This window comes from Nomascus leucogenys, chromosome 13, assembly GCF_006542625.1.
Source record: "Nomascus leucogenys isolate Asia chromosome 13, Asia_NLE_v1, whole genome shotgun sequence".
NCBI lineage: Eukaryota > Metazoa > Chordata > Mammalia > Primates > Hylobatidae > Nomascus > Nomascus leucogenys.
This window is the reverse complement of record NC_044393.1, coordinates 42,690,139-42,714,408: the sequence shown is the minus strand read 5'-3', so window position 1 is coordinate 42,714,408 and position 24,270 is coordinate 42,690,139. Positions and strand designations below refer to the sequence as shown.

Below are 24,270 nucleotides of genomic sequence, written 5' to 3'. Positions count from 1 at the left end.
TCGCCTCTCACCTAGACGGTGAGCTCCACAAGGAGTTTTTTTCTCCCTTGTGGGCCACGATGCCTGGCACAGCATAGATAACCAACAAATATTTACCAATTTTAAGTCAGGATTTGATTCTGACACCTGCTCCCTTCACCTAGGTGGAATCGGTCAGAGATGGCCCATGGCCTGCTTGGAGTTCATGTTCATGTTGCTTTCCATGGTTCCTCAGGGGCCTACGCAATTCTTTATGAAAGCTCGTCTTTGGCTCCATAACACTGTAGATGTCAGGTTTTCTTCCTTTTTTTTTCCTTTAATAGCTTCATTGGGATTTTATTCATATACCATAACATTTACCTGTTTAAAGTGTACCGCTCAGTGGTTTTAGTGTATTCACAGACTTGTACAACCATCACCATACCAATTTTAGAACATTTTAATCACCCCACAAAGAAACCCCATGGAGGGGGCAGGCATTCCCCATTCCTGCCCTCCACCCCCATCCCAAGCCCCTGGCAACCACTAGGTGCCTCCTCCAAGCAGTTCATATAAATAGAACCATACAGTACATGGGCTTTTGTGACTGGTTTCTCTCACTGAACATACTGTTAAGAATTCGCCATGGTGTGGTATGCATCAGTTTTTTGCTCCTTTTGACTGCTGGGTAATATCCCCTTGTATGGATGGACACGCCACATGTTTTGATCCATTCGTCAGTGGACGAACACATGGGTTGTTGCTACTTTTTCTGGCTATCGCTTTCAGTGCTGTCTGGATATAGTCCAATGAGGGTCACAGGAGAACAAGTAGAGGGTGATTTTTAAACGTCAGTAAATGATGCACACAGAGGTGCGTTTTAGGCCAGTGATGGTGCATAGTTTGCAGCATGCACACTGCCAGGCCCATACCCTCTTCTGGGTTCTCAAATCCCTTTTCTATGGAGATTATTTCTTCTCTTCTTAGTTAATTTCCTTAGATTCAATAGGCATCAATAGTGTGCTGTGGACGAATTCTGCCTTCTGAAAGCTCTGTAACCGGGACTCTAAACATCTCGGGTGCAGAGAAGGATGAGCCTGTTGAGTGTGCAGGATCCTTTACTCAGCCTCGAGCCTCTCTATTCACTGGCATTTTACAGTCACTTCAGGCTGGAAGCCATGCTGTGTGCGGTACTCCCAGTTCACCTGTATGTGAACACAGGACACTGAGGAAAAGCATTTCAACAGCCTGACTTCCTCAGATACATACAACCTCCCCTCCTACCCCACAAAAACTTGATTTAACTCTCCATCCAGTGAGGGCAACATGTCAATCTCTTTTCAAACCCCACGTGGAAAGCCTGGTTACAGTTTTGGTAATAATGAGGTACTTTCTCCTCATTTATGTTAGCACTCTCACCTACTTAGCCACAAAAACCCCCAGTATAACCTTGCCTGAAGAAGTCGCTAAGGATGCTGGCATTATTTGTAAATCGATTGTAAATGGTACTCAGATATGAAGTTCTTATGGGGTCTTTGTTAAAGCTTTGTATTATTCTATGTGAATATAAATAGATAATTATTTATTTAAAAAATATTTTGTGGGCTATAAAGGTAAATGCATAAATAGGTCCTACAAGAATATTCTTTATTTTTGTAATTAAAACTATTCATTTCTGCCAAATTTTCTTCACCTTTCATTTCATTCAGAATATTATTATTATTATTATTTGCTCTACTGTGGGCAAAATTTCTAGAATAGCTCAAATTAAAAATTTGTATATACTCCTCCACCCCCTTACTCTATTTATGCCATCAACTTTTCTCCATAAAAGAATCTCATTTTATGCTTTCATTTTCCACATTGAACTTTTGGGTACAAACAAGAAAGTGGGGGTGAAATATCTGTTCAGATGCCTGCAATTGTCTTGGAATATTTTTCTGCACACTCAAAAGCCTCCATTATGAACAAAGTCTGATGTTCCTTCACCCAGTGATGAATGTTGACTTAGCTTGAGAAAAAACTAATTAAAAATGTTGTGGAAAATGCAAACGTGGTTGATTTAAACAGCCAAAAGGAATTATCCTCCTGCAGTGTAAACTACCTATGGAGTGTTAAAGTTCCTGGAATCAATTATAGTTTTTAGAAACCAAACAAATGATGATCTTACTCTTGTCCCCAAATGATAAAACAAAGGTTTGGTAAAAGAATACTATACGTTACAGTGTTAACATTGGCTTTTAAAATTTTCCGTTTGTTTTTATTTTCTCATTTTTAGATAACTAAAGCCTAAAACTACAGCTAAATAGGATGTTTTAATTCACGCTGGTTACCATAAAATTCATGAGGTAGGATTTTTTTTTTCTTAACCTTTCTTATTCACCTACTCCTTGCTCCAGAATTTCATTTTGGAGTTTATCAGAACAAAATTCTTTCGCTGCGCTCTCCAGTCCTGTTTGCTGAGTTCCACAGGGTTTGCTGACAAGTTCTACTTGAGTAAATTGTATTTAGACAACCGTATATTTCATTTAGGCCTTTTGCAATGACTGGGCCAAGGTCAGTTTTATATTCTACTGAAATCATAAAGTGACACTTGAGATAAACAGAATGTTTACTCTCTCCATGTGAGCTGAGGCTGATATGTAAATTTATCCTTATTCTTTCATCAAATTTGCATTTACCCTCTTAGCCAAACACTACAGACTTCCAAATCAAACAGTTTTAATGATGGTCAACTCTTTATGACCGATGGCCATATCAGAGAAAAAGAAACAGCCATTTAGATTAAAACGAAAAGCACAGTGCAACATAACTCTCCTCTCTAGGCTAGTGGTAATTGGATGAACTTTCATACAAGAGGTGTTTTGATGCTTCGCTGCTTACCAGTAATTACCACGGTCTTCCGGCTTTGTGTGTGCCTGTGATGTGCCCTTTATCTGTGACAAACACACCATACTCACCTATCATCATTTTTTTTCCGGTCAAATAAACCAAGTACCTCTAAATAGATTCTTTATATTAAAGAAGGAGAAAAGAAAGGAAGGCATAACAGAAAGACTTGATCCTCTCCTCAAATGAATAACTTCTTGGCTAACTCTAGCAAGAATAAGACACAATAAATAATGACAATACACAAGGTAGAAGATGAAAATCAAAACTCTTAAGTTTTGTAGACAGTTGTCTTCCTATGAGGTTATTCTGTTTTCCAGTGTGCGCGCTCTACAGAGGTGACTTGTCGCCCAGGGCAAGGAGGTGTGTCACTCGCTTACTCCAAGGTGAGCTGGAATCTCTCAGGTAAAAAGCTCCCAGTGCCCAAACAGCCTCCGGCCTGGTGAAAAAAGCCACTCCCAGCAGCTTAAATCTCTCTGATGCAGTTAAACAAGAGGGAGCCTCTGAGAACGTGAGGGATAAAATTAGTACCTGTGTTTGCTTTCCATTCTTTTTGAACAAAAGGAGCTATTTCTGTGTTATGAGTTTGCAGAACACAGAGGGGATTAAGCAATGGGACCACACAACTCATTCCTTTCAGGTTGGGGGCTGGCTTAAACACTCAGCATAGCTTCCCGGGATCGGTAGCGCCCACTAGGTTTTATTCCCTCCTGAAAGTTGGGCTATCGGGGCCTCGCTCAGGGGAAATAGAACTCCACAGCCCTGCTTGTGTTTTGTTTCGGCACCAAATGCAATGCTAGCAAGTTCAAAGCAAACGGTTTGCGAGACAGGCTGCACAAAGAAGAAAAAAGTGGCATTCTTTCAGGAGCTCCTGGATTCTGCTTCCTGTAAGGAATAAAAAATGAAGACTGTTGGCGCTGAGCCTTGCTAGGTTACTGAAGATCTCCCACTTGGAATGTCAGACACATCAGTAAACGACTTGATCCAGCAACCGAACTGACATAATTCACGCCATTGATACAACAGGACAAGTGTCTCTACCCAACTTCAGTGCTTGTCTTATGAAGAAGAAGACCAAGAAAAAGAAAGAAAGGAAAAGGGAAAGCAAAGAGGCAAGGGAGTGTGGGGGAAGGCAGAGGACACAGTTTCCTTTTCAGTGTGGCTGTCAAATGGCGATCTAATTGTGGCCGGGCTGCAGGAGAGCAGATAGCTTTTCTGAAGCCCGCAAGTATTTCTGCCATTCACCAGGCCGAAGGATGCCACACACAGTCTGTTTGTTCAACATAAGCAAACAGATTGTAAACTGGCTGATAATTTTTGTACTGACAATGTCATTTACAGCTGTCAGCCTTTCGTCTGCCTTGTTTGCTTTATTCAAATATGAACCAAGTGGACCTCCCTTCCAGCGCTTTCTTCTGCATTAAAATCACATCCATTCCCTTCCAAGCTGTCTTATCTAAAATTCATTGGAGGCCAATCAGTTGGCTGAATGCTTTGTTGTTTCCATGGAGGCAAGAAGTCTAGTGTGGACTTTCGGGGATTAGGAAGTTTCAGATTTACAGCCTTGAAGTGCGTGTTTCTTTCAGTTAGCTTCTTTTGATTGCACAGAGGCAGGACATTTAAATATAATTTTATGTCTGAGCCAGGAAGCAGTGCTTTAAAAACGTAATCATTCTGGTTTGTGGCTCCCTCTTGCCAGCACTTGGCCTTACTTCTTCTGGTTTAGTCCTTGGAATGTGCCACCCTCACAGCATGGATTGGCATTCTTCCTCTGCCCTAGGTCATGACGGCTCCTTGGCCAGAGGGCACTGCTCAACTGCACCTCTTCTCTAAAATCCTGGCTTTGATCCTGCAGCCTGTCAGGGTGTCACCCACAAATCTTGAAGCCTCCTCTATTGTGAGTGGAGGTTGCAATACTTTCTGTTAAATAATTCACATCGGACTGGCTGTCTGGTGGCGGGCAGGCAGCTGCAGATATTGCCACTTTGCTCAGAGAGTACAGGTACAGTCTTCTTAAAAAAATAAGCCAGTGGCAAAGTTGCCTACTTCCCTGCACCTGGTACTGGTGAGAGTTCCCAGTTCCAGGATGTGCTTAACTCTGAACTTCAGCCTCGTATTTTAAGGGAAACATCAAGAAAAAAGTGATGTTTGTTCCTGGGGATGGGGAGCCTTGCTGCATTCTTGGGAAAAGAGTGTTCTTTTGGCAAACATGATTTCTGGTCTCTCACTCCAACAAGGGAGATCTTAAAGTCATCCATGATGTACTGGGCAATTCATTACTTACACTGAAGACTTTAAAACATAACATCACTGGCACTCTGGTTTGACTTTTGACTGTGGCAATTTGTTTAAATTTGTTTCCCAATGCTTAAAACGGCATAAAGTTAATCAACCTCAGTAAGTGAATATTGAGAATAAATTGTATGTAACAGTAAATTAATTGCAAAAACTTTTATAGATTTAGGATAATTTTAAGTTGCATCCCAACTGAAATTTGCTATTTTTTTCTTTAGATTTTTTGCAACCAATCTCAAATATTTGTTTAGTATCAACTCTTAGCTTAGAATGCATAAATTCTACTACAGGTACCAAATGAATATTACTCATGAAGTCATTTGAGAAAAGTTTGAAGTAGTGTCCAACCTCGTGCTAGGTGGAATTTGGTAGAAACTATGTATTTTTTAAAAGTTTCAGAGAAAAGAAGACTCAATAGAGGTTGCTACATGGGGGAATATTCATTCTATCTATTTAATCAACATAAGAAGCATACAATACAATGAGGAAGCAGGTAATTTTATGTGATAACAAGCTGTGCTATTATAAAATAGATTGTATTATTTGCACTTATGTGAACTAATGTGTTGTAAGGACTGTGATCTGGTACATAGACCTGTCTATTCTTTGTTTTGTTTTGTTTTGTTTTGTTTTGTTTGAGACAGTCTCCCTCTGTTACCCAGGCTGGAGGGCAGTGACATGATCTTGGCTCACTGCAACCTCCGCCTCCTAGGTTCAAGCGATTCCCCTGCCTCAGCCTCCAGAGTACCTGGGATTACAGGTGCCCATCACCACACCTGGCTAATTTTTGTATTTTAATAAAGACGGGGTTTCATCATGTTGGCCGGGCTGGTCTTGAACTCCTGAGCTCAGGTGATCTGCCAGCCTTGGCCTTCCAAAGTGGTGGGACTACAGACTATCTGTTCTTTAATATAGAATGTTATTAACAGTCTGGAGTCCCCATGGTTACAATGTGTCCTGCTCTTTTGGAAGGCCATGCCATTTGCTACAGCTGAGACCTTGTTTCCCTATGACTTCAAAGAAGACCTTCTTGTTGTAAAACAAAGCATTAGTCTTTGCTCTTTATCTTTAAGACTTTAATCCTACTCTGGTGTATGTAGGGATATTTTGCTGTCAATATCCTGTTTTTTTATGTTCTATTGAAATTATAATAATTTTAAAATGTTAATTAAAATAAAATTGATCTACTTACTAAATTTTTATGCAATTTAGATGCTATATAGTTGATCAGTCACTAAAGTATTTATCTGAACCTATCCCCTACCACATAAAAAATTACAGCACCCTTTGTTTGCAATTCCAAAAAGCAAGAAGCTCTGAATACTGAAATTTTAACATGACATGAACTGTACTGAGAATATGTAAAATCTTTTATTCTGCATGCATTTGCTTGCATTTGTTTGATTATGGGATTGCTCCCCTAGACCCCACTGGGTATATTATTAAACTCATGGAATATTGTTCACCTTATCTTTAAAAATCTTTAAGTTGCTGGATTCTGAAACACTTTTGGACCCAAGGGTTTTGGACAGCATAGCTCATACCTGTCTAAGGTGTGTTTCATGGTGACTCTATGAGAAGCAGATTAACACTCATGCAAACTATTAAGACTTGTGGCTGAAAGGGCTCTGCTGTGAACAGACAGGAAGAAAATTGTAATTAGAAAAGGCAACTATAATTTCGATCATATATGAAAATATAGAGGAGAGGAATTGGAGAAACAAGTTGTTGGTACAGTGGTCTGTAAAGCTAGGACAGCTGACAGCATCAATTTGATGTCTGGCGAACAATAGGTGGAGAGAAGACAAAGAGTTCTAAAGAAAGATAAAGCACATGAGAGAAAATGGAAATAAATGTGTCATCTGAATGAGGTATATATGCTCCTTCTTTGCACAGATATTGCAACTCTTCTACAAGTTTGAAGTTACACGAAAACGATTTTTTAAAAAGTCAATAAAACCCCAAAGGAAGCACCAAAGAAAGTGAAGCACTCACAGAAAAATAAAGAATCTTCTTTGACGTTTTCTCCCTTTTCCTTTCAAGTGGCTAAAGCTGAAATGAGGAATCAGAAATGCAGCAAGAAGGCGGAATAAGAGAGTATGTAAGAATAAAGAAAAATGGGTGGAGAAAAAAAAGAGAAGAGAGAAGGGGAGTATATCTGAAAATCATGTTATGATGTTATCTAACTCTTCAATAACTCTTCAATAGTAGTTTACCGAACATCCCCAATTGTGGGGCTCTGGACACATATCTTAATTTGTGTGTGCCTCAGTTTCTTCATCTGTAAAATGGGAGTGATATGGAATCCGTCTCACTGGATTGCCATGAAAAGTAAATAAATAAGAGATTCCAAAGGAAGTCTCACAAGCACTCAGCAGGTATTTGCCACATTTGCTATTGTGATGTTTATTGGTATTATTCCTACTGTGTGCCAGGGTGGTGGGCCAAGAGTTTCTCATTCATTACCCTCTTTATACTTACAACAATGCTCTGAGGTAGATACTAATATTGTTCCCACTTTACAGATGGAGAAACTAAGGCTTAGAGAGCTTAACCAACGCAGGACAAATATGTGAGGACTTGCCTGGAATAAAAACACATCTAGGATTACAGGGATGGAGGAACAAGGTCTGAGGGAAGCCTCCGCCACAATAACCACAGGAGGAGACTGGAGCAGGGAGGAGCTGCTGGGGCATCACATGTACATGGTAGTGCAGGGGGCCTCCGAGGAGCCACATGAGGGGCAGGTGAGCAGGTAAGCTGGGCAGTCCTCCCTCTTCCTCCTGTGCTAAGCAATCCCAGAGGATACTTGCCTCAGCTTGATAGTGGTATGGTAGTGCCCTCTTATGCTTGAGGAATACATTCCAAGACCCTACTGGTTGCCTGCTACTGTAGATAGTACCACACCCTATGCACACTAAATAACTACGCTGACTACTAAGTGACTGATGGATGGTGGTGTCTATAGTGTGGAGATGCTGGACAAAGGGATGATTTATGTCCTGTGCAAGACAAAGTGGGGCAGTGAGGAATTTCATCATGCTACTCAGAATGGCGCACAAGTTAGCATTTATGAAGTGTTTATTTCTAGAATTTTCCATTTAATATTTTCAGACTGTGGTTGGCCACAGGTAATGGAAGTGGCAGAAAGTAAAATCATAAATAAGGAGGGACTACTATATTCTGGTAAATGTCTAACAAATGGCCCTCTGGCAGAAAGTGTGTGTGTGTGTGTGTGTGTTTATTACAGATATCTAGAAGAAAATATGGGAGAAAAGCTCCTTGACATGGGTCTTGGCAACTTTTTTTAATATGACAACAAAAGCACAAGCTATGAAAGCAAAAATAAGCAAGCAGGACATCAAACTAAAAAGCTTCTACACAGCAAAAGAAACAATCAACAAAACAAAAAGGCAGCCTATGAAATGGGAGGAAATATTTACAAACCATAAATCTGATAAGGGATTAATATCCAAAATATACAAGGAACTTACACAACTCAATAGCAAAATAACCAAATAACTCAATTAAAAATGAGTAGGTATTTTTCCAAAGAAGACATATAAATGGCCAAGTGCATGAAAAGGTGCGCAACATCATTAATCATCAGGGAAGTGACAATCAAAACCGTAATGAGTTATCGCTTCACACCTCTTAGGATGGCTATTATCAAAAAGACAAGAAATAACAAGTGTTGGCGAGAGTGTGAAGAAAAGAGAGCCTTTGTGGTTGGTTGGAATGTAGACTGGTGCCGCAGTATGAAAAACTGTATGGAGATTCCTCAAAAATTTAAAACTAGAATTATCATATGATCCAGCAATTCCTTTTCTGGTAATATGTCCAAGGGAAACAAAATCAGAATCTTGAAGAATTATCTGCACCCTCATATTCCAGCATCATTCACAATAAGCAAGACATGGAAACAATCTAAGTGTCCACTGACAGGAGATCAATGAATAAAGAAAATGTAGAATATAATGGAATACTATTTAGCCCTTAAAAAGACAGAAATCTTGCCATTTGTGACGAAATGGATGAACCTGGAGGACATTATGCCAAGTGAAATAAGCCAGACACAGAAAGGCAAATACTGCATAATCTCACTAATACATGGCATCTAAAAAGTCTGACTCATAGAAGCAGAGAGTAGAGTAGTGGTGATCAAAGGCTGGGAAGTGAGGGAAATAGGGAGACTTTAGTCAAAGGGCACAAGGTTTCAGTCATAAGATTAAGAAGTTCTATAGATCTAATGCATAATTGGAGAATGTATTGACAACTTGGAATTTTACGAGAGCAGATTTTAAGGATTAACACACATACACACACACACACACAAATAGTAACGAGTAGTACTGGACGTGCTAGTTAATTTGACTGTGGTAATCATTATGCAATGTATATGTATATCATATCATCTCATAATATACCTTGAATATACATTTTTGTCAATTAAACATTTTTTTAAAATATTATTCATTATAAATTCCATATAGCTAATTGATTTTAACAGAATTCTTTTGTTGATTTTGCTGAACTTTTGCACTCATAGCCAACTACAAATCAATTCTTTTTTTTTTTTTTTTTTTTTGAGATGGAGTCTCACTCTGTTGCCCAGGCTGGAGTGCAGTGGTGCAATCTCAGCTCACTGCAACCTCTGCCTCTGCCTCACTGCAACCTCAAGTGATCCTCTCACCTCAGCCTCCCCAGTAGCTGAGAGTACAGGTGGGCACCACCACACTCGGCTGATTTTTGTATTTTTAGTAGATACCGGGTTTTACTATGTTGGCCAGGCTGGTCTAGAATTCCTGACATCAAGTGATGCGCCTGCCTTGGCCTCCCAAAGTGCCGGGATTACAGGCATAAGCCATCATGCCTAGCCTACAAATCAATTCTTGATCACTCTCAGATTCTGCAAAGAAGCTGCTCACCTCAATGATGAGCAAATGCAACTCTAACATGAATGTTAGCTGATGTTTTTGTTGATGTTAAGTAGGAAAATGAAAGTGAAACAATGAGGACATATATTGGGACATTGTTCATTAGTGGAATGAATGGCTTCTTGGTTGAATTGGACAACAGTCTTCAAATACTCAAAAAAACTTTTCCTGAAGTATGCTTTATGTGTTTTCATAATATAATGGCTATAAACGCAGCACATTTTTAAGTTTAACTTGCTATGTTAACATTTTCTCCACCACTTTCTTAAGTCTAGACAATCAACGAAACAATAAATCAAGCTCCGATTTTCAGCGTTTGCCAGTTTCCATGGTGTGAATACTCTCGTCACAGATGAATTCAAACTATCAACATGAACATGGATTTAGGAAGAGGTATCAACAGGATACCGGTATCTACAGGTCTCATGAAGGAGGAAGCATTTGAATTTGGCTTGTAAAACATGGGGAACTTTGTATAGACAGAAATGGAGGGAGAGGACATTCCTGGCAAAAGACACATTTAAATAAAGGCAAAATAGGGAAACCGTTTTGACATAGAGAGGCATCAAAGGGCCTACAGAGGACACCAAGAAAGACATGCAGGACCTTGGGAAAAAGATCTAGAATGAGATTTCAAAGGACTCTGAATTCCTTTCTTATCCTATGAACTTTCCTTTTATCCCATTAAAGGTTTCGTTTCCTTTTGCTTTTGTTTGGTGGGGAATAATTTGCATGTTTGTATTGTTTTGTTATATGGAATGGAGGACAGAAAGGAAGCAAGAAGGATGGTGTGAAATGGTCAGATTTGATCTGTAAGGATAGTACTCTAATAACCAGTGTTGTGGAAGGGTTGGAAGCTGACAGACTAGAGGTGGGGAAAGTTGGGAGGAATTTACAAAAGTCAGCACCAGAGGGAATGAGACCGCACCAGGCCACAGCAACAAGAATGTCAGGTCCAGTGGGCTTGGATGAGGCCTAACTTACTGCCCTCTGTGTCCCCAATAATCTAAACAGTGCCTGGCACACAGAAGGTGCTCAGCGACATTTGCTGAAAGAATGAACGATGGAAATGTAAAGCAGCGAGTAAGAGGGAGAGATCTCAAGTTTGTTCATATCAGGAAAATAGCTCTGAATAATACTGAGTTCTATATAATAAATGTAATGCATTCTATATCAGAGTTTCCAAAAAATATTTTTAAAAACTATGTTGCTGCTTAAACCAGCTCTGATGGGAAGTTGAAAGTATTGCTTATAAGCCACCATTTTACAGGAATCTTATATGTACTACTGAAGTAATGTAAGGAGATTTTTCTGAATGTAGATCACATTATTTTTCTGGGTACTTGCCTTATTCTAACACTACTTTCATTCTTTGTTCCTTCTTCCTTTTCTAGGGGTTAATAATCTGCAAAGAATCTATTAAATGCATTTATGGAAACTTCTAATTATGAAATGCTTCTTAGAAATCCACCCAGGGTATAATTTGGGACTTTTTTAAAAATTCAATTGCTTCTTTTTCCTCTAGGTAGGAAGCAGTTGGGAAGGGTTATACTGAACTACAGGAATTAACTCTGAATCCAAATTTTGAAGTGTGTTAGTGGCAGCACACTTCCTTCTCTGAACATTGGTATGACTCAGTATTAAAGTGCTGGGCTCCTGGATGATAAGAAGTCTGTGTGTGTGGGTGACCATTGTATGTACATGCCCGGTTAATCATTACAGGCTTCTCTGCTTATCACCACAGTGGCGCTGACCACAGGCCAGGCAAGAGGAATGATGGATTTCTCCCGAGTTCTTGGCAGGAACTGAGCTAAACTGGTTTTATTCTGAAGCTGCTAAGAGATAGCCTCCCACCCTTGCCCTTATCACTTTTTATTCTTCTACATCCTTGAAATTAATGAGACAATGAGTTGGTTGTGGTGACCGTTTCCAGGCCTGTGGGTGCTAAGCTAGAGTCCAAATCTGGCTGAGAGGTGGGAGGACTACGGCCAGGAGATGTTGGGTTTCACTACATGATGCAATACTCTAATTTGCTGAATCATAGTTCCTAATTTCCTGGAATCCAAGAAACATGGCCTTGTTTACCCCCGTTTGTATTTAGATTCAAGGCCTGGACATTTAAAGATCACCTGTCAGTCAATCCGCCTCCTTAAACTAAGATCTCCAAAGCAAGATGTGCCATTTTGTAAAAGCTTCTACCCAAGTTTAACAGGCAGAAAAGAAAAGTGAACATATCATAAATGTACCACCCAGTGATTTTTCACAAGCCAAGCACATCCTGTAACCAGCACCCAAAATCGAGAGACGAACACCACCAGCCCCTTGGAAACCACGGCTATTTCCCTTCCAGCCAACGACTTTACCCTCCCCAAGATCCCAACCATCTAGCCAGCAGCATGATTCATTTTTGGACTCTAAATAATTGGAATCGCAGCATATTGACTCTTCTGTGACTGGCTTTTTTTTCTCAACTTTTATCTTTGCAAGATTTCACCATATTTTTGTGCTTACAGCTCACCCTTTTTTCATTGCAGTATACTATTACTTTGTGTGACTATACTATTATTTATTCATTCTAAAGGTATTGTTTTTATGCTCAAAATTTCTGGGAGAGGAGTTTTTGCCACACCCCAATACATTCAGACTTTGAATCATAATTTTAAATCCTCTTCCATTATTATTATCTTTGCTGTCTCCTACATCCAATTATTCTAATGAACTTCTAATGATTTCATGGCTTCATCTCCCTTCTCATCAGATTCATGTACAAACATCACCCAAGAGCACGGATCTGACCACATCCCTTTCCGCTGAAACTTCTGCTGCAGTCTCCTCACCCAGGCACTCCTCATCCTCCCTGGCTTGGCCCTTTCCTATATCTTGCCTAATCTGCTTTGAAAGCACAGGATCTACTTTTTCTTTCTGGGACTGCATCATTATTTCCCCAGCCGTGGGCATACATTCAAGGGTTTCTTCAGTCTAGAAGTTTCTTTTCTCCCCATATACAAGTGTCAGAAACTGCTAACCCATCCTTGAAGACCCAGTTCATATTATCCAGTCCCAGCTCTGGTCTCCAGTTTGCCTGTTTCAAAGTAGGCTCTGTAGGGTTCTGCCGCTTCCGCTTGCCCGTGAGCTAGCAGGTGTCTGAGGGCCTCGGGTTTGCTCCCAGCCTCTCTCACCTTTGCCCCCAGATATCTGCTCCGTGAGAATAGCCTGGATGTTCTCTAACCCATCGTTTCTTCTTTATTTTCACATTTCCTGATTACGTTCTGTCTCTTTTTCCAAGAAAAATGTCTGCGGGGTGGCATGCCTTTCGAGGGCTGTGTGTCACAGACAGATGAGTGAGGAGGAGAAACCTATTCTGATGCTCAGTTCGAGAAGATTCTCATCCAGACGTGTTCTCCTCTGAAAGCTCTCACTGACTGTACCTTCTTAGTGTTGTTCTCCAGGTAGAATGAGGAGAAGAGCGCTGTGCACATGAGTAGCTGAAATTCCTTTAAATCCCATCACAATCCTGCAAGCTTAATGTGCTTGGAGGTGGCCAAAAGGAAGAGGAGGAAGCACAGCCGCCGGAGAGGAGAGACAGCGAGAGGCAAGCCAGGCTGGTTTCGCATCCTCCTTCTATTCATGCACAGTCGTCATGGTCTGACAATAGCATCATCACATACACCGAAATGTCACAATGTCCTTATTTTCTAAAATTCTTAGTGCATAGTGTGACACGAAAAAATTCTTCTGATTGTGAATTTATATGAAAAGCCTTCTAATGGTAGAACATTTAATTTACATCTAGTTATACAGTCAGTGATTCACCTTTTCTGAAATTAATATAATCAAGAAAAATCAGGACTGCCCTAAAAAATCTGCTCTTTGTCTCTGTTACTGATTGTAGAGCCGACCTCTCAGATCTGTTGACGAGATTTCTGCACGCTTTCTTTCTACATGACCCTGAAAAAATTTTTTAATGGGAACTCCTAAGGAGATATCAGAGTTTCAGAAGACATCAGAGTACAGAAGAAATTTCAGTGAATGTACTTGAAATCTAGAAATTTGCTGAGAACAATTTCATGCAGAGGAGAGAAATAAAAGACTGAATCCAGGCTAGAAAGTTAAAAACTGGCCAGTTATATCAGTAATATGTCAGTTCTCAGCCCATCCCTTCTCTTGGCATGTGACCTCAAGATTGGCACCTTAAAAAAATAAGTTCTACGAAAGTAAAAGTACTCAAGAGTTGGCTGGGATTTCTGTTGCATTTTAAACAGCTCATTTGTATTCTCCTTGTACCCTAAAAGACCAGCTCAAAAGCAGTGAAGAGCATAAAGCAAGAGGCAGCTGGAAAAAAAACAGGTCTTGAAATGATAAATGTAATGTTTCATGTCAGCAACTGGAATTTTTTTGTAGTGTTACTGTCTTGGCCTGCTGACAGCATGATTTAATGGCCTGGTTGCTCCATGGGTTGACATGGCAACCACGGAAAATGCCATAAATATCTGAGTGTGGACGTGAATGGTATGTTTACATTGTGTGTGGTGCATTGTGTGACATGTGGTGGCTGTTGTCTCTTCCAGTTGGAAACGTCTGGAATTGACAGCCATGTTTTAGAGCCATTTGGGCTAAAACAATTCTCATGACAGACACTTTACTGCAAGTCCAGAGCTGTGCATTTTTGTGTATATTTGAGAAATTAAATTCAGTGTTCAATGGGCCAGAGGGCCTTAACACAGTTTGCCATGTACCATAAGCCACTTTCTACCTCAGAGTCAAGACAATGTTGAATTTCTTCTGTATTCAACACGGTAGAGAACAATTATGTTCATTCAAAATTGAATTTAGTGAGCACTTCTCTAGATTTACTGAAACCCAAGTTTTAGAATTGGAAAGATTTTTGAAATAACTTCTAGTCCAATAATTTTATTCCTTAGGCAAAGTAACAAAAAAGAAAATGCCTTATTTGTTTCATGCTCCAAGACCTTGTAGGAAAGCAATGACACCCATACTTCCCTGTGCTTAGAAGATTTTTGCACATTCAAAGAAATGTGAAATCATGTTTTAAAAAGAAAACGGGAACTGAAAACTGATTGTGTTGTATTGACCATCAATTTCCCTGACGACCACAAGAAAAATCTACCTATCAAGCAAAACTATAACACCCACCATAGTAAGATAGAACACCACCTCGAAATGAAAATTAGGCTGGAAATGAAAATTAGGGTAGGGTATCAATAGCATCCTAGGACCTACGCTGAATGATTTTTAAGATGTTCTTTTCATGTAGGCAACTGGTTTGAGCTGCATGGAGTTTATGGTATTATAGCTTTCAATTAGATGGGCACAGCAAGGCCAGGCTAAGACGTCAGTCTTTCTGAGGAAATAGTTTGCCTTAATAAATGAATTGTTTAGCTCATTTATGGTCTTATTTTTCAGAAACCCGTATCCCTGGGACATGCAGCTACTTTTGCTTGGTCTTGGTATTATTTAACATATGGACAGGAAAGAATGAGTAGTTTCAGTACTGTTTAACACAGGGTCAAGACATTATGTTGACCTCTTTTATCAGTAGCCTCAGGTAAGTCATTTACTCTCTCTGGCTCTTGTTATCTCATTCATTTATTCATTTTCCCTTTCACTAATCATATTCACTATTGAGTACAGATGATTCTTGACTTACCATGGCTTGACTTAAAATTTTTTACCTAACAGTGAGAAAGCAATGCATATTCAGTAGAAATCCTAGTTCAGTGAATTCTGAACTGATCAGAAGATCAGTCAATTTTGATCTTTTCCCAGGCTAGTAATATACCGTACAATACTCTCTCATGAAGCTGGGCAGTGGCAGTGAGCCACAGCTCCCAGTCAGCCATGATCACAAGGGTAAAAAACTGGGACTCTACAGTATACTGTGCTGCCAGATGATTTTGCCCAACTGTGGGCTGATGTAAGCGTTATGAAGAAATTTAAGGTAGGCTAGGCTAAGCTATGATGCTCACTAGATTAGGTATATTAAATGCATTTTCAGCTTACAGTGGGTTTATCGGAAAGTAATCCCATTATAAGTCTGGGAGTGTCTATACTTGCTAAATGTGCCCACTTAGGTTACAAAGATAAGACTTGATAGCTGTCCTCAAGAAACCTACAATATTGGTCATTTAATATGTTACCATTATGTTAGATTCTTAAGTTTCAAGGAGCCAAGATGTGCTTGGGTAACCACAGGAGATAACTTTTATTATAAGTGCTTTCCAGGATGTTAGAAAGCACAAGAAGCTATCTCAGCAGCCAGAAGCCAGGACTTATGGAGACCAGAAACATTTTTGACCACAATTCAGGCTATTACAGGAGCTCTGGTAATCCTAAAACCACTCTGGGGGGCCCATCTCCTCTCCAGAGAGAGGAGTTGATTAGCTGATTAATCACAATCCAGTGTGGTGTACCACAACCTACCCAGGTTTTCACACCAGGCCAACTCATCGAGCAGCTCACGGACAATGCTGTCCCTGGATCAGCGGCAGGATTCAGTTGTGTGTCATTGGATGTATCGCTCAGTCCTGCCACACTCAGCTATGGTTCATGAAACAGGTCCCATGGCAATGTATATGAGAAAGACCTGGGGCATCTTGCTCTGAAAGCCTCTTGGGAAAGATGGACCCCCAAAGACCCATGAACTACCCAGGGTGAATATATGCTAGGCGATAGAATTATAAAATATTTTAACATTTCAATTACATGAAGTTTTTCTTTTTAGAAATTGTCTCATTAAGCCTTACTTCCTTTACTGAAGCCCAGATCTTCACTAGAATCAAACGCAACTCTCTGTACCAAAATTATTGTATTTCTTTTTTTAAAAAGTTTTTATGGTATGAGATTTTACAGTATTCAAAATAATTAGGGAGAATATCTAAATGAACAAACAGAAGCAACCAGAGAACTGAAATGGAAAATTTTAAAAATCTTAATCTTTCTTTTACTTTTCTGTTTTTTTTTCTTTAATCTTGGTTTTGCAGAAGCAGCAAAATATTGTCAGTGAAGAAGAGACAAATTTGTCACATCTTAATTTGATGGTAAAGAATTGCCTTTAATCATTGACTTTTCTTTCTTTGTCTTGGGATCAAATTGTAACTATGGAGCCTGTTTTAACACGAAGTCTGAGAGAAAAGGGTTTAACCTCGCTGAAGGTAACAAACGTTGTCCTTCCCACGCCCAGTAGGTATTGATGTGTTTGGTTTAGAGACCCATTCATCACAGCACTGTGAGCAGTCATCAGTCACACCAAGATGGGGACTTCGCCTCCCAGACTTCTAATTTGCCTTGTTCAAAACTATGAATTTGCATTGAAAAAATGAAAATTTCTCTGTTGTTTTTGGTATATAACAAATGGAGACTGTAGCAGTCCGTTCTTGCACTGCTATAAAGAAATATTTGAGACTGGGTACTTTGTAAAGAAAAGAGGTTTAATTGGCTCACAGTTCCATAGGCTATACAGGAAGAATGATGCTGGCATTTGGGGAGGCCTCAGGAAACTTACAATCATGGCAGAAGAAAAAGGGGAAGCCAGCACTTCACCTGTGTGGAGCAGGAGGAAAAGAGAGAGAGGGGAGGTGCTACACATTTTTAAACAACCAGATCAGCCAGGTGCGGTGGCCCAGGCCTGTAATCCCAGAACTTTGGAAGGCTGAGGTGGGTGGATTACCTGAGGTCAGAGGTTTGAGACCAGCCTGGTCAACATGGTGAAAACCCATCTCTAATGAAAATACAAAAAATTAGCCAGGCATGATGGCAGACACCTGTAATTCCAGCTACTCAGTAGGCTGAGGCAGGAGAATTGCTTGAACCCAGGAGGCGGAGGTTGCAGTGGGCCGAGATCGCACCCCTGCACTCCAGCCTGGGCAACAAGAGCAAAACTCCCTGTCAACCAAACAAACAAACCAAAAAAACCCAGATCTCCTGAGAACTCATTATCGTGACTACAGCTCCAAGCGGGATGGTGTTAAACCATGAGAAACTGCACCCATGATCAAATCACCTCCTACCAGGCCCCTGCTCCAACACTGGGGATTACAATTAGACATGAGATTTGGGTGAGGACAAAGCTCTAAACCATCTGAGAGATCATGTTTAACTTTTTGGAGCTGCAGTGCATGGAAGACTCTTCTGCAGTTTAAACTGTTTTGGTACTGTGGGATATCTTTATTGTGAGAGAACAAGTTTTCAGGTCACTCTGTGGCTGACTTCTATGGCTTCTCAAATGACATAGTTATTGAAAGAATAAAATAGATTCACAAATGAAGGGGTCACAAATGTAGTACACAAGTGGAAAAAAGAAATGCCACTAGAAACAATGACACCCCAGTGGCAATGAGTAAACCTAGCACCCAGATCTTCATTTCTATACCATTCTCCAATAAAAGGAACCAGGGCTCTTTGGAGACATGGCTGATTCTCAGGCTGCATCACAAAATATACACAATGAACATGGTACAGCTTGCAGTTCCAGGAAGCAAGGAAGTGATTGGAAAAAAAAAAAAAGGACACAATGATGGAGAAATGTCAAAGGGACAAAGGAAGCAATGGAAAGAGCTCCCAATGGCCAAAGCTGGAATAATTAGACCAATAAAATAAATAAAACAATATGAGACTATAACCCAGAGTATAAAATAAATATTCATGATTCCATATTGATAGAAAAATAATAAAATAAATGAATAAATGGGGTAGGAGACAAAGGTCTCTGCAGAAATTCCCAAAGCATTTATGCAGAAATTCTGCCTTCCAGGAGGTAAAGTATAACTCCCCGCTCCTGAAGACTAGACCGCATGTAGTAACTTTCTTCCAAAAAGCACAGTATGAAAAGAGGGGAAAAGGAAACTTACAGTGGAGAAGCCGGGCAAACATCACCTCAGCCAGGTGATCAAGGTCAACGCCAACAGTCATGAGTCCTGCTGATACAAGCTGAACGTTCTCTAATCCAAACACTCCAACATCTGAAACATTTTGAGTGCCAACATGGTGCCACAAGCAGAAAATTCTACACCTGACCTCATGTGACAGATTGAAGTCAAAACACAGTCAAAACTTTGTTTCATGCCCAAAATTATTTAAAAATTTTATAAAATTACCTTTAAGCTATGGGTATATAGTGTATATGAAACATAAATAAATTTCCTATTAAGACTTGGGTCTCACTCCCAAGATTATGTATATGCAAATATTTCAAAATCTGAACAAATTCAAAATTTGAAACACTTCTGGTCTTCAGCATTTCAGATAAGAGAGAGTCAACCTGTAGAATGTGCCTTTGATATGATGTGATAAGAATGGCTCTTTACCTCTGTGGTCTTCCTTTCAAAAACCCATCAGCCCAGGATAATTATGAGTAAAACATTAGACAAATTCCACGTGAGGGACATTCTACAAATTTTTCCATCAGCACTCAGACTGTCAACGTCATCAGAAACAAAGAAAGTCAGAAACTGTCACAGCCACGAGGAACCTAGGGAGACTTGAGAACTAAACATGCGTGGTAGCCTGGATGGGATCCTGGGACAGGAAAATGACATTAGGTGAAAACTAAGAAAATCGGAATGAAATATGAACTTTAGTTAGTAATAATGTATTAATCCTGGTTCATTAATTGTGATAAGTGTACCACATTACGGTGTTAATGATAGGGGAAACTGGATGTGGGGAATATATGGGAACTCTGTACTACCTTTGAAATTCTTCTGAAATTTAAAACTATGTTAAAAGGAAACATTTTAAAAATATGTGCTAAGACAGACCCCCAAAATGCCACTTTTTAAAACAAATTTATATGTTTCCTCTCACAATTCTCCACCTCTTGAGAACTGAAGTCAGCGTAGTTCCCAGTGTCTTAAAACAGCACTGGGGCCAGCCATTTTTTTGTTCCTGTATTAAATAATGTTGGAACCAAGCAAAAATCACTTACCTGCTTGCTTCAGGAAGACTTGCTTACCAAAAATGAGGCAGTAAATCCACTAAAATAGCTAGCTTATCAAATCCAGCATCTTTCTTATCAAGATTTGCTTCAGGATCCTTGGCCTTGGGGGGCTTACCAATTGAGAATTGTTAGGATAGAAACCCTGCCCAGTCCCAAGCTACTCCCCACCTTGCAGAAGCTACCTTAGAAGTCCCCCAGTGCAGACCGTGACTTTGTCAACCTGAGACACTATCAAGACTCTACCAAGGTGGTATACTCTTATACTACAGTAAATCTAATAAACTTAGTTTTGTTCCATTAACATGTTTTTCTGGGGTCTTTTGGGAAGTCGACAGTCAACAGTAATAGGGGTTGAAACAAGAGAACTTCATCTTCTCTTGTAAGAGTATCTTGGTATCTTCCAACTAGCACAATCTCGTGTCAGGTTAAGAGCCAGTTGAAGCAAAGTTCAACTCCTATCAGGGCTGTGTGGTTTCTAATCCTTCTACTGCTGCCCATCACGGTGCTGTGTGTGACTTGGTGCAGGAGAGGAAGGGGCTTCCATACTCTGGGTTCCTACTCCTCTCTACTGTGAGGTGGCTCCAGGCTTGCATCTGCTGACAAAGTCCCACACCTGTGTCTTTCATTAAGCCAGCTGAGTGGTTCTCCCTCTCTAGCCCAACAGAATATCCTGAGTACTGGCTTTAATTGCCAATTTGGTCTGCGGCTCAGATATTAACCTTGGCTACAGGGTGTTTACCCCGAGCACAGTTGGTGTGGCCCACCAGGCCCAGCAGCCGACACCCACAGCTGCCCGCCATGTTTGCTGCGAGCAGGCAGGCCCTCCTGCAGGCCTTCCACTCCATGCAACAGCCAAAGTAGCTCTGGAGGCTGATGGAGGCCTTATTTCAGCCTAATCAGGCCATCATGCCATTGTCAATCAACTGTAGCATCCCTTGTAAACTCAGGGCCACCCTCTGAGTGCTCTCCAACCAGCGTTTCCAGTTTCTGGTTTTCTCAACACCTCCCCTTGCTCAAGATTTCCATCCTGACGAAGGAGGTCAAGTCACAGGTCCCTGAACCCCTGCTTCCACTTGCCTTACTCTTTTCCCTCCACAGGGGCCTTTCTCCAGAGACATGAGATCGTTTCCCTTTCATGTCTGCTTAGGATTTCCGCTGTCTCATGATGTGCTCCTTCTGGGGTGAAAGTCATGGTATCTGTGGCAGACATGGAGATGCAACCTCAGATCTCCAAGAAAAGATCGGTTACCCAGCTGCGAGGAGGAACCTCCCCTAGGTCTGGCACTGCTTTTGAGCCATGGTACTCTTCTTGGGTGGCCCTCAAACAATGAGCAAAATACTGGTACAAGGCAAGGCCATCTCCTCCCAACATGGGACCACACTATGGGCGGTCTTTGTGGCAGAGCTCCTGGTTGGTCTCGGGGGGCTTTCTCAGAGCAATGCTGTGCTCTAAGAGTCCTCTCTTTTAATCCTCCCTTCTCCCCATCTTGTCCTGCTAGTCTCAGCCCCACAGCATGGTCTGAAGGCTCTCCCTGTCAACTCTTGCTTTTTTCCACTTTGCCATTTGCAGTTGCTCACAATAAATCTCTTGCTCTTTTACCTTCTTCTTGGCATCTGCTTCCTGGAGAACTCAAACAACTCAGTTCCTGGTCAGCAGAGCTGTGATGGTATATGGCCAAATGTGAACGTAACTTATCAAAGAGCAGGTAAAAAATCCACCAGGCTCATATTTTCACATTATATTTGCACTCAAGTACATGTAGTTAGCCATCTTGAGAAAAAAAAGAATCTATGCTGGCTACCTTCCTTGTACAGGAAAATCTCTTTGTATGTTATTTATATTTTTCTTCTTAGTAATTTGAGATATGTTAGAATCTTTAAATCTAATGATTTAGAATTTTATTGACAAAATTAATGACCTTGTGCTAAGTGAATCTGGATCACTTACCTCTGAATGCAGCACCCACCTTTCTCCACCTACTCAGGCCTTTTAAGCTGCATCATCGGCTTCCTTTCTGGCTTCCAGTTAGGCTCAGCCAATGGAAATCACCAGCAGAAGATGTGAGGTGAGAGAGACTGAAGTTGGGGAGGTGCTGTTTCCTGCTGTCTCCCCGCTGAGCCACCACGGCGTCTACTGAAGGCCGTAGTGCCTATCAGTGCGTACTACTTGCTCTGGGTTCTGGTGGCTTTTTCCTTCCCTGGCCCATCAGGCTCAGGTTCCCAAACAGCTCCCCACTGCAACTGGCCCTGGGGGGACTGCACCATCACTCCCAGCACTTCCCAGACCCTGTGCAGAGTTGAGCATGACTGCCAGGGCCCTGAGAGACTGAAACAGAGGTCAAACACAATTTTTTTCAGTTATCCAAATTCACGTAGTACAAGGTCATTAATTTTGTCTCTCAAATTCTAGATCATTAGGTTTAAAGATTCTAACGTGTGTCAAATACTAAAAAATAAAAATATAAATACTGTACAAGAAGATTGTATCTCTAGAAATGTGTTGAGATAACTACTGAAATAAAAATCTGCTTGAGCTTTACTACGGAATTATTTCCACCAATTTGCCATGAGAAGCACTGTAGAATCTGTCAAAAGCAATAATCAGTCATAGCTGAGTTTGTTACAATTCAACATACTCCATGAAAGAAAAGGTCCCATCTGGATCAAAAGTCTTGTGGGATTAACCAATGAGATTCTTCTGGTTAATATAAATGTTTTTTGTCCTCGAACAAGTATCTCCACCCCCCAATGGGATTCCAATTTCTCACATACATTGAAGGGTGAAATGAACAAAATGATTCCAGACAGTGTTTCTGAAACTCTTTTTTTCTGTTTTTTTTAATGGTCCCTTTAAGAAAGCTGTGATCTTCCTCTTCAGACACAATATGAATCTGCTCCTATTCATAAAATAGGGCTGTAATTTCAGAGTTTTGGAAAAGCTTGTGTCCCATAGTCCTTGAGCCTTAAATTATAAACCCTACATACAAGCACACACACACAGAGACACACATACACAGACACACACACACATAGGTGCACGTACAAATACACACAATTCAACATAGGAAGGGAGAACTGCTAAATCTGAAGGTTAGTCAGGGAAAGCAAGGGACAGACTATATACAAATATATCTGTGTATGTGCGCACACATACACAAATGTCATTTTTAAGTGAATTTGGGTTTCAGAAAGTCTGTTCTTACTCCACAGGTTTACGGTTGGTTAAATTCAGTCCCAGGTTTTCAAATGATTCTTAAATTGTTCAAATGCTTACCCAATTCATAGAGATAATATCAGGAAATTGGGGGTTTCTACCAGAATGTATAAAGTGTTTCTAAGTCAAATATTTTGAACTAAATATATGAGCTTCACTTCATTGTCCAATGTCCATAGTGTCTCGTCCATGTGCTATTGTTTTCACTTGTTGCACCACCATTGACAAATTGTCCAAGTCAGAAACGTGAGTGGCTTTGATGATTTCTCTTTCTTGTCAACAATTACTAACAATTATGTCTCGAATGCATCTCAGGTGGGTTCTTCCTCCCTCTCTTTTCCTGGGCATTGTCCAGTGCTTCACCGCACTGTGGAGTGATTCCACTCCTCACTTCCTACTCCACTTCATCCTCACACCACCACTACTTATCCTTCCAAAATGCGCAGCTGATCTCATCGTAGTCTACTCAGTCTTGGTACATTAGCTGGCTCTTTCTTGATCTCTTCCAGAAAGAAAGAAATAACCCTTTACCACGGGCCTGAGGAAGCCCTTCATGGCTGAGCTTCTGATCACATCTTCCATACTCACCAGTGGCACTAAATCACTGCCATTTCTCAGCAGTGCATGACTTCCTCAAGCCCCCATGTCTTTGCATCTCTTCTATCTTCTGTCTTGACTTTCCTTCACTTGGGCAGAGCCTTCTTATCCCTGATGTCTCAGCCTAAATACCACATCTTCAGAAGCCCTCACTGACCACAGCAGGACAAACTAATCACTCTCTCTTTTCTGCTACTGCTGCACATTTTGCTGCTATAATAGGTCATATTACAGGATGGGGTAGATGTTTATCTACACCTCTCTGTTTCCCCAGGAAAGATGTGCTCCCTGAGGTGGGACCAGATATTTAACCTATTCTACTGATTCAACTTTTTTCCTGGTGCCTGGCATATCGTGGGCATCCCAAATATCCTGATTGAATAAATAAATAAATGAATTTCCACATCTCTTTCTTTAAAAAATAC

At 40.6% G+C, this 24,270-nt stretch overlaps 1 long non-coding RNA gene across 1 annotated transcript; it reads right to left on the bottom strand.

Annotated features, from left to right (window-relative positions):
* Positions 1 to 402: 402 nt before the first annotated feature.
* On the bottom strand, positions 403 to 20,706 carry LOC101176122. Its single transcript, XR_179245.2, has 4 exons — positions 20,023 to 20,706; positions 6,687 to 6,770; positions 1,378 to 1,514; positions 403 to 1,163 (listed from the first exon to the last, which is right to left on the bottom strand). It is a non-coding gene; the product is annotated as an uncharacterized LOC101176122 (long non-coding RNA).
* Between the last annotated feature and the right edge of the window lie 3,564 nt (positions 20,707 to 24,270).